Source organism: Photinus pyralis, unplaced genomic scaffold, assembly GCF_008802855.1.
Source record: "Photinus pyralis isolate 1611_PpyrPB1 unplaced genomic scaffold, Ppyr1.3 Ppyr1.4_LG5, whole genome shotgun sequence".
Lineage (NCBI taxonomy): Eukaryota > Metazoa > Arthropoda > Insecta > Coleoptera > Lampyridae > Photinus > Photinus pyralis.
The window spans coordinates 23,941,546-23,953,822 of NW_022170596.1; positions in this window are offsets into that span (position 1 = coordinate 23,941,546).

Genomic DNA, 12,277 nt, shown 5'->3' on the forward strand with positions numbered 1-12,277 from the left:
AGTAACAAATTAGTGCTAAAAACATTACAATCTCGTCCCAAAAGGGGCGATGTTCGCTATATGTACCTACAGGGTAATTTTTTTAGCTCCAGTTGATTCGTAAACCCTGCCTGTACCTATGTGCAACACGAGTTGAAACCTGAAAAGTATCGGAACGTACAAACCCTGGTACAAACCTTCAAAATACACATCGGTTTCCGCAATGACTTCCTGGAGCCACCGCTTGAGGTTAGGGAACAGATAATCCCTGAGGACCAAGTCTGGAGAGTATTGTCGGTCAGTAACTCATTCGAATCGTCATTGGTTCAATTTTCCCAAGGTTTTGTCTGACGCTGCATTTCGTGATGGTACAGAACATTTTTGTTCGCCATATGGGGTCGTTCTTTCATTATTTAGTTTGTCTAATTACGATGCATAATTCTCTTTCGTAACTGTTCATCCTTTCTGCAGGTAATCGATGAATATTGTGCCATGTACAATGTAAATTACAAAAAACGGGACCGGGCGTTGGTATTCGGCCTTTCAGTCTCTTTGCAAACTGCCCATTGGACTTAGGGCCGGTATTATAAAGCCCGCTTGAACGGAGATTGGCGTTCAATCGTAGTTTGAGTGCGATTGCGCGTATTATAAACGCCGGTTGAGCCTTAACCAGAGCTCAATTTCCGATTGTAGTCGATCCGTCAATTTTCTCGGGTTTTGGGGCCCAAACGGAGATTAAGCGCGCGAACGTGTAAAGAATTAAGGTTATCATAACCAGTTTATTTTGTTTTGTGTCATTGTTTCGATTTATAACGAAATGGAAATAATTGAAATTGGATCTGCAAGAGGTCGGTTACTGTGGGCAGTAAGCGACGATTATTCTTCTGCTCTTCAGCAGAGGATGAGTTCCTTAGAAGGAGAGCAGAAATTTTAACGAACGTGTTGATCATTTCGGCAAGTGGGATGAAGAGGAATTTGGGCAGAGATTTCGGTTATCCAAGGATATTGTTAGATCCCTAGAAAACAGGATTAGAGCACTAATTGCCCTCCAAACAAACATATTTTGCGCAACTGGGTGTGTTAATTAATTAATAATTGCCCATCAATGGTGAGGCTGTCTTCACCAGCTCCAGCTTCATTACCTGTAAGGTTTTTCACACAGCATGATTAGGGATATAGATGCAAACAAAAAACTTATATCTGATGATATCCGGATGCTTAACCTTATTCTTGGTAGTAGAGGCGTCCGTCCCTTTATTTTCAAATATGACTGAACGCAGTCCGCTTGCTGATGGGCGCCCGCGTCCGTAAAAACCACTCGCTTTTTCCCTTGTCTGTCATTGGCACAGTGGCAGGCAGAACAGCGCTATGTAAAACGATTTCGCAAGGGGATGAACAGATCAGCACAGTCACAGCGGCAGCGGCAAATGGCACGGAAACGAAAAGAACGAGCGGTGCGGACGCGATCGGTACGAAGAACGTAAACAACATCATCACCTGTCAGCTGGCCACTGAAAATTCTGCGCTCTGATTGGTCCTTGGTTCGCCCACAGTGTTACCATCCTAGGGATCATAAACTCAAACGGAGATTCACCAAACGCTTTTCCAACGATGTTTATAATACGCAACCGCTCTCAATCTTGGTTTGACGTTCAATCGCCGATTGATTAATCTTCGCTTAAACTGTGCTTTTATAATACCGGCCCTTAGGCGTATGGCAATAAACCCAGGTTTCACCCATTCTCACAAAACTTTAAGAAAATCACGCTTACATTAATTTTACTTCAAATTCTGGTACTCTCCAATGTTTTTGTATCACCTGGCAGTTTCGAGTTAAGTTTATTCACTCATAGCAGATGCTGATTGTGTATAAGTCAGCTTTCGTGAAAAAGATTGCTAAGTACATAATTTCCAGATAGGGCTTTTTACTCATTTACCTCGTCATTTGCCGTTAATCATTTTTTCGATGATGACAACTTTGCTGTTAAAACGAGGGTGACTTAATTTAGTGGTCTTTGGGTTTTCTTTCAGTGGTAACTAAACTGGATCTGTTAAAAAACAAAATGGCAGTCGTTTCAGTTCAAAAAAGGTGATTATATCTGAAAGAATGTACGTGATAGACCAAACATGTGCAAGGGTTAAAAAATACGTGATACACGATTAGCTACAATTTTGTTTAGTCAAATAGTGTGCGAGAAAATTCCATAGCAGATATGAATCTATAAATGTGCTACAAGTCATTTATAAGTGCAGACGCACAATCATCATCAGAGCGTGGAAGGCGACAGCAATACAATAAAATTGTATATGTACTCTAATTTCAAAGTAGGTGGAGTATACAGTATTGAATAATATAAAACTGTATTGTTGTTCGGTTTCTGCGGTTAACAAACCGTTAGATTTGCCACGAAAATTAAAAGCAATACCTTGTAGATCATTTTGAAGAGAATATTTCTTGTGTCCACTTTTTCATTATTTTGTTTTTTGGGGAGTGTAGTTTTTCTATCCCTTCCCTCTGTAGTGTGATGACCTACACATATTTTTATGATTTCGTAACTCTCGTGGAATTACTGTGTAGAGATTCGTGCTATCTATATCTATATTGATTCATTTATATTATCAATTTTACACAATCACTAATTAAATCTAAGGAATGTTTTATTGCGACGCATAAAATAGATTTCTAATGCTGGGGTTAAGGACGGTGATTTGACAAGCGATTTAAGTGGTGAGATAAGCGACTATCGCCGTAGTAATAGCTAGCCCCAGTACTGAAAAAAAAGCAACGTTCCAGAATATTGCCCGTCTTAATAAATACTCGCTTCATAAACAGGGATGAAAATCTTTGGAAAGCTTTCGAATATTTTGGAAAGCAACAATCATAAACACGATCTAGCGCTAAACGGGATATGAACCTCTGGGGAAAGCCCGAAAAGCTCTAATAGAAAACTGTAGGAATGGCCCGCGGGACCTTGGAAGCGGATAGAAACCTGAACAACGCCTTGAATCGGGTGTAGGTCTATCAGAACATTCTAGCTCTATTCAGAGGTTCTGGGGTTTCCTTAGCACCCCCATACAAGGCACCAGTTTCCATTTTGTAGAATGTATAAGAGCTTTTTTCTGAAAACGTCAACGTTGCATTTCTTCATTCAATTCTTCTAGGCACTCTTTCTACGTTTCTTCTACATAATTTTTAGCCTCGCCGAAAATGTCAGTAAACAGTCAAACTTAAACGCATTCCTGGAGCAGGATTTTGCTACGGTTTTTGTATTCCAAGGAACATAATAGTAAACCTTTATGAATATTAAGAGTCAACCTTATTAAACACTGCTCGGTTAAATAGTTGGACGTAAAATTTAACACAATAACTTACTCAACTGCCCTTATGATTCGAAATTATCGTTAGGAAAACAAGTTATTTCACACCGAAATCTTGCGATCTCTCCTCGATCATCTGTCTATTTTTTCAACTGTGAATGATCCACTTTTCAATTATTGAGTAAATTTTTTACTCCCACAAATGGCGAATTACCTTCAAAATGGCGATGTCTACTTTTTTTTATTAGTTAATGTCTTTTATACTACCAATCCCGAACAGTTTTTTAGTCTACCCACCTGAATCACAAACTGCACACGTAATATTTCTATGAAACATAATGTCATCATGCAGCGTCGATTTCTTAACTTGATCACTCTAATAAAAATCAAGAAATCTGACACCAACTAGAGACATTCAGGTTCTATCCCACGTCCTAAAGCCAATAAGGATAAAGAACCATTCAGATGGAAAAGCGTCGATGAAAACTCACGTACGTTCACTTACATTCAACCAATTTGTTCTTCTCAAAGTTTACTAAAATCATTATTCATCTGGAGGAGATGATTTAAAATTCACTAAATCAACATGAAAATTTCTCCATTACTTATTTCTACTAAAAAATCGGAAAAATTAAACCGATAATTCTCTCGTTCCAATTTGGATTTGTATTTATTTATTTCCCGTTCAGATTACATGAGTAATATAGGATCGTCAGAAGAGTACAAACAAGTAAATATTTAAAACATGTAGTATAAGTGTATTATAGCAAATGTTAAATTTACATTTTAATAGGTTTGAATGAGTATGCTAAGCCTTTCTTTAACCGTAAGGATAGATAAAGTGATAACTTGAACCGTTAGGGTAGATAAAGTGAAACAAATTATTGTGCATTCTAATGACATCTGTCATTCTTATCTGTCTAACTACTCAAATTATCCGCAATGAACGTCACCTTGGATCCTAACGCTTTCGTGGTAACTATTTAAATACGAGCACCTTAATCCGATCATCCCATGACCCGCACTGTATTTTTGGTTGAACATAAATTACACGTCTATTAGTTTTCAGTAGACGTTGAAGTTCCCTTGTTGCATAAAAATGTCTCTCATTATTGATTTTGTTCGAAAGGGCAGCTCCCACTGAATATACTAAGTACCCGCGATAATATATTCGTCAAAAATGGTGGCACATTCTTCGGTTGCGCGGCTAACTGTTATTTTATTTACTGTGGTTATACGGCTTTCGGTTCGAACTCTTAAACAATGACATTTTACGTGACCTCAAGTATGGCGCACACCACTCACAAGATTTGCCTCGAAAGCTCGTCGAAGAATTTCGTGTTACGCTATTGAAAAATGCAGCGCTTGACCATTCGCTTCGAAAGTTTTACTAAGAGCGCCTTTCTCCCACCCAATCTTTACTTATGTACCTGCACAAATAAAAAACCGAAACGGGCTCACCGAAAACCAATCGTTCACTCTGGTTTTTATACATGTCAAGGTATAGAAGAAACACCGTCCTTCATTCTCTGTCACGACGGTATTTAGAACCAACAACACTGTAACACTCGTTTCATATTATTATAACGCGCTTTATTTTCTCGCATATTAGTTCTGTTCTCTTTCATTATGAAGCGGTGCACGTATAAAATTTCCTATACCGGCAAATTTAATAACCCAACCTGTTGAGTCTTCAAATCATAGCTTATTGTGCCTTATGGATAATTCTACAAGTTGAGACCAGAAAAACCAGTTATCCTACTCATTTAAAACACGGGAATATTATATTGATTCTTTGACGTTTTTGAGTTAAGTGTTAGGATAATCAGGGGTTTCCGTAAGATGTAAGATCAGTCCCAAAAAGGGTATTAAATGAAAAAGGTGTTTTAGAAATGCCAAAAAGGTTTAAGGCGGAAGACATTCTGCACCCGAATACCAAAATGAGCATGTGAATTACTTCTAGATAAAAATGTAAGTGATCGCTTTTTACGCTCCCAGAACAACGGAAGTCTTTCTTAGATAATAAAGCATCATCAGATGGTACATTAAATTACAATACAATTACATGTGTGCGGGAACTACAAACTAGAATAATGCGCTTCACTTAGTTTTAATGTTAAGATGCTGTTTGTATAATTTGATTGCGAAGCTTTCATCTTTATTCATCATGATGCTGCGAAGGTTACGCTGTACGCATTTCAACGAAATTTAAATGGCACGAGATGAGATATATTGTTGGCCAAATCTATAAAATATTTTGAAACCGTATATTCTTAGCGGTTTATACATAAAATGTGTAACCAAAAATTACCGGTCCGTGTTTATTCTAATTAAGGCGCATTGTATTCAGCACGCACCCAATAATAAAATTATTGTGGTACATTACCGTTCATCCTAAAACACTCGCAAGAGCTTTCATATATGCAAATGATTGTGACAAGGAATTCCAATTCAACTAGGATATGAAACTAGAAATTCCCGATTTTTCATAATAGTTTCACGGTAGTTTCATTTTTTCTTAATCACCGGTTGCCTAGCACTCGTATAATTGTACAATTTTCGTATGGAAATCTACTCGTAGCGTATTTAATGGCAATTTACTTCGGTAGAAATATTAATATAATACATGTAATACGCGCGGAAACGCTGCAAGCAATACTCCTGAGAATTTAATTTAATATAGCGTGAACCACTTTCTTATATATCCTACTCTTGAAATTTGTGATACAAATTATAACACATAAAGCGCGGTGATGGATAATAATTATCCAATTTTCTAAAGGTGGTCGACGATCTCGTGAACAAAGTAAAAGGGAGTCATCGGCCGTTATACAGCAGTGAGTTCTAGTGGAAATGTGTATTACTCAGATAATTTCTTCTCGTAATGAAATAATTTCTAGGCATGGACGTCGGACAGTGCACTGTGCAGGGGTTTATTCGCAATTGATATGCTAGATGGGCAATAACTTTTTACTTCCTTCCTGTTAACTAGTAGTATTGTCCTGCTTACTAGTTAGGTCAGGTACTCTAATCGTAAATGGTCTATTAATGATCAATGCTGGAGGAGTTAGATGGAATTCCTTTTGCGGTTTTAGTATACACGTGTTGGAAATTAACGATTCGTCATCGTCACATAACCGAATAGATAAAAAGTAATTTTTCATTGCCTTTTTTGCGTCATGCTAAATAACCACTTTCATAATTGGGTTTTGAACTATCATTAGTTTTCGTTCTGTTTTGAACATAACGGTCCATTCTTATGCGAAGGGTTCGCAGTGTATTCACCATTGACCCAACACACAAGAATACTTTGAATGCAAATACATGCCGTAGTATAATCTGTTGGATGATTTATGATGGTATTTAATCCGCAACCAAACTGTAATGTACTGACCCTTCTTTATGAATGCTCAAATAACATTGCAATGTCATCTCGGCATCAACGTATGGTAAGATTTATAAACCTATACACAAGGAGACCTTCGATAGCTTTGTATCTTTTCTTCTGAAAAGCTGAAGTGGAAAATGTAGGGTTTATTAAAAGGTAACTATTTTTCTCGATATTTTGTGCATTTGGTTATTGGATAGGTTTGAGCTCGGGTTTGAGGTAAAAACAATTTTTTTCTTTGGTGAGTAATTCAGGAAACTCCATTAACCATTGCCGTGGTCCCATAACTTGCAATATTAAATGAACCGCCTTCCCAAGATATATCTTTTGAAGTTCTGCATAGATAGCCTTCTCTTATAGAAAATTGATTAATTGAAATATAGCAGTGTTGTCTACCAGCTCCAAATGAATGTAATGGGCCACAATTTTCTTGTTCTCTCTCTCAAAATAGTCGATTAAGAAATGGACACTTCAATTTTGCTCTAAAAAAGTATTTTACCCAAAATCGTCATGAAACCTTCATCTGCATACTTACTTTATGGCAGGAAATTTTAGTTTAACCCAAAATCGTCCTGAAACCATCATTTTCACGCTTACCTTTTGTCAGGAAATTTTAGTTTCCATGACAAACACGTTTCCTGTCGCTTGCCACTTTACCGACCACACCTGTCTCTTTTCCAGTCATATCTGTCACATTTCTAAATGTCATCACTGACAGATTGACATTAATTTATCTGAAAATTGAAATTTTATATTAAAATACGACTTAAACTGTATGGAATTTTATTCTATCGATAACGTGTAGTGGAATTTTTATCTGACAAATCGTAGATAGTGACGCCATAGAACGGTCACATACATTTTTTAATTTGTTAATTGCAGTTATCGGTCCAAAGTTTCAAATTTCATGGCATACGTTTCAATTTCAAGGGTCCAAGTTTTAGTTTTTCGGTTTCAAGTCGTTTTTGAATTATTAGTTAAGTAATTGTTTTATTATAATATTCAAAAAAGGTTGACATGCGCTCTCTACGAACTAAAAATTTTGCGTTAAATTCGAAATGACGTCTAATTTGTCGTGGCATAGGTCACAAGTCACAACTCGGAATTTTACCTAAAAAGATAAAATTTTGATTTGAAAACCGCGTTTAACATTTTTAGTTCTAAGTGAGTTACATTTCCAAATACGCAAAATGTGATCATACATTTTGTCACAAGGATCGATGCCTGTAAACGCGGTTGTAGTAGACATTTGCGTGGCATGTTATGTTATTATTTTAGTAAACATTTCAGAACTGTTACTTAATTATCTGCTTCATTTAAAATTAAAGAACAGAGTTTATTGAAACAATTTCTAACGGACCAACGTTAAAATAAAAACTAATTGAAACCATGGCACATTATCGTCAAAAACCTGTCTAGTGATAGCACCTGCGTTCTGTTGTGAAACGAGTTGCTCGAGCATGTGTGTGTGTGTGTTGCTCTAAAGATCGGCCAACATAGATAAAACGCAAGAAATAGAGGAGTAAAATTTAATTAAAACTTTAATAACAAAAACAATCAAATCCACATTCAATTCAGGGCTGACCTCTCATAATCACACGAGTATTATAGTTCTAGGGACTTCATTGATTAGGATGGAAAAAGAGCTATTAAAATCTTTCCAAAGTTCGAGACCCATCACATAACAGTATTCAAGCAACAAACAATTCAGGAGTCATGAAAAATAATTACATTTGCATTTATGCATAAGAGTGCAAAATACCATTGTCTTGTATAGTCATAAACATCAAAGGAGGGCAACATAACAATAAAATATTAGCATAATTTGTGCTAGAGCATAACGAAGAGAGGGGAAAGGGGTGGAAATATAACATTCTATTCTATTTGACTTCCGGGCCAAGCGACAGCAGTTCTAGGACCGAATTCTATAGTCAGGTGCAAATCACAACTAAAATAGAATCACAAACATGGGCTCTAGCTACCTTAATCAATACCATTTGAAGCTCCTTGTGAATTTAAAAGTCACCTTTCTGTGAGTTGTTAAAATTTAGGTTAAAAATAAATGTTTAAACTTCCATGGCACTCTAACTACGTAGGTACATAAAATCTCCACGATTCCCTAAAGTGAATAAGCACCCTATACATTAATTTCAAATGAAAGCCACCCACATCTGTTGAAAATTCCACACTTATCTACTAACCATTGAGAACTATAATATGCCATAACTTGTATTAACATCCTGTACCTTTAACCTTCCCTGGATTACTCCACATCTGAACAAAAGGAAGCATATGGGTTCTACCACCTTCTCATCTTATATTTATGTTGCTCCGAATGAATGGCAAGCGAAAAATGTTCTCCTAGGTTGCACCCCATGCCAAAACAACTTCAAAGACGATAACAATAAATAACACACTAAAACGAAAAACATATGATGGCAATGACAGATAAGCCGTTGCCACAAGGCTTGAATAAAATCATAATCAATTGATATTTAAATAGAATTACCTATTAATTTATTTCAATAATTATGTTTATATTTAAATTAATGCAACTGCTTGAGATTATAGTTTATATATTAAATTTTATAACCTTTGGTGTAGTAACTTCCATGTTACTTACGTAATCCAGTAGACGGATGAGTAGGTTGTCCTTTATACAGAATCTTTTGTATTAAATATTGGATGCATTATTTAATTTTGAAGTGCAAAAGTGTACAGGTATAAATGTCAAGTTTCAGTGACTAAATATATAAATCCTCAAAGATGCTTGGTAATATAGGACGAATTTAATCAACACGAAAATAGTGTACTTCGTTTTTGACCAATTTTAATCCTCCAAGACAGTCGTTTAGGGTAATGCATTAGCCTATACACGTCGTGCGTCAAGTACCCCTTAAAATTCTTTGAGAAACATGCTCGATCTAATGCGCAGAAGTAACACTTTGATAGTGAGATGAGTGATAACGATAGTGTGATTCTTATTGGGGAATAGCACGGGTGGTTAGCCAATCAACGACCAACTTTCCCTAATTCCAAGCTAATTAAGTCCTAAAGTAAAGATAACTATTTAATTTTCTTCATAGATTACAGGAAGTTTCTCTTTATTTAAACAACCTATATACGACGCTTTTTTTTTAATCGGCGGATTTCGGCTTTTCTAATAACTTGTAACCCACCCACTCATAACAGTGTTCCAGTAACATAAAAATTCGGGAGTCATGGAAAGTGGCCACTGCAAACAAATCCAGCAAACATATTACGGCCCCGCATAAAACAAACAAAACCCCCAACTCATTGCACAAGCCGATCACAAATATCGTAATTGAATTTTAAAGACCTGCGTCCCGCTCTTCCACCTAACCCTGTATGTGATGGATGTGTTGACTTGACATGTTGATCTATAAAACGCCAGGATGATAGGCCGTTTTAAGTGGCATGTAGTATAGATTGTTAGTAGAACTGGCCCTAATACCAACCCTTGTGGCACTCCCGAATGAACGATTTTTGGACTAGAGTGTTAACTACCACATGTCACAACTTGTTGGCGTTGGCCTGATTAGATAAACCGACATAATGCAATATACTTAGTAGCAGTTGGTGATTCAGGCTATCAAACGCCTTGGAGTAGTAAGAAAATCAGGCATGTGTACTTATTCTGGTGTCATCCGTAATTCCTAATAGAGCAGTCGAACATCTATGATCTGTACTAAATCCCGACTGCACATCGGGCAAGACATTATACCTTAAACTGCGTTGGCGTAAACGTTTCCATGCGGACGGAAAAACAGAGATACTTAAACAGAAGTTAACTGTGTGTGTTATGTAAGGTAGCAAATAGGCATCATCGTATTATCAGTACTTTTATGTTATCAGAGCCAATGCCTTTACGCTTTAGGCGCTTAATAATGTTGAAAACATATGACACTTTCATCGAATGTACCTAGTTTAAGTGCTTACTATTCCGAAAGCTTCGATATATTTTTTTGAAGGGATTTGGTCACTTAACCCCTGTCACAGGACGTGTTGATTTTCAGCATCACGATACTTACGTAATAGTATTTCACAAAACTGAATAGTGTGTCCTAGGAAACAGCTACAAAAGGCTGTTTTCACCTTGAGAAAAATGGAATAATTGCTCATCAAAATTCTTTACATGGTATTGGATGTAACTTGTTTTTTCTAGTGGTGCTTACATAGAAACAATTAACTAATTACATCATTCTCTCGTTTCCGAGTTCTTTCATTACATCTGTGTCTGTAAAAATAGACACTTGCCGCTTGTATTTCAACTAACCATTAAAAAAGTGTTTGAGGTCAGAAATCATTGTATCGCTGATCTCGGGATAGAAGCAAAAACTCCTCCTTGACTGAGAAGTTAATTTATGTACCCTGCTCAATCCATCCACCCTTAAAACACATCACTATCGTGCACAACTCATCGACATTAAAGGATTACAAACTCCAAACTGGATACTTTTTTCTTTTTTACTTGACGATCTGCATAGGATCAAATGATAGCATCTTGTCGTAAGCTTATTACAGTTAATTGCCGTTTCGGCACAATGTTTATGAGTGCAATATCAATGGTGTAATCATATCCTCAGGCTTCATGGGGAATGAAATTGAGACTATACATATAAGACGTCGAAACCCAAATCAATATTGTCATTGAAAAAAGAATCTATCTACATATATTGCATATTTATTGAAATAATTTTTATCGATTTCACCCGTAGGTTAAACACAACACCACAAGGTCGTATATAACATTGAAAGGTAGTTAAACTTGCTAATTGGCTATTAGTTTCATAAAGAACAGAAGCTATCCATTTTTGCATAACAAACTACTGTGCAAGTAAACAATGGCATTAAGACTTATAATAAAAAGTGGCATGAGTAAAAAAATTGGATCGAACTGGACATTCCTTAGGTGAACGTTCTGAACTGCGCACACCTTGCTAAAATTAGATGAAATAATGACTTGAAACTGGTATGGGTGAGTCTAACCGATTTAATTATGGTAAATATGCCCCAAAAATGAAACCGCTCTTTTGCAACTTCTTACAAAATATTGCAAAGAGGTATATGATTTCGTACGATAATGGCGAAACGGATGGAAGCTTTTATCTTAATATTACCTACAAGCGACCTTGCTGTTGTTGATTAACGATTATTAAACAAAATCGTGCACTCGAACTGTAAAATTGACTTAGCAACTCAATGGTCTTTTGGAAGCAAGGTTTGATTTTATCTTACCCCTTGTTGCGCTCAGTTAGAACCAAGATATATTATTTTTTTTATTTGCAGGTGAGCATCGCGTGCCGTAGGATGAGGACCGACATTTTTTGAGAACTTTGTTGGGGTGAGTTTTAACAAATCTACCCAACACGATCGTATGCGAGGCGTTTTGGCAGTCTTTTGGAATGCTTCTGATATAGGATTATTTTTAGGTCACCTGTTAGATAATTATGTTAGGGTTATACCCACAATAAAGTTATTCAATTTAAATAATTGGACTCTTTCAACAGAAGAAAGAAAAACGTACAATATTAAGAACGTTCTTTTAATCGTCAAGCTATTATTATTAGT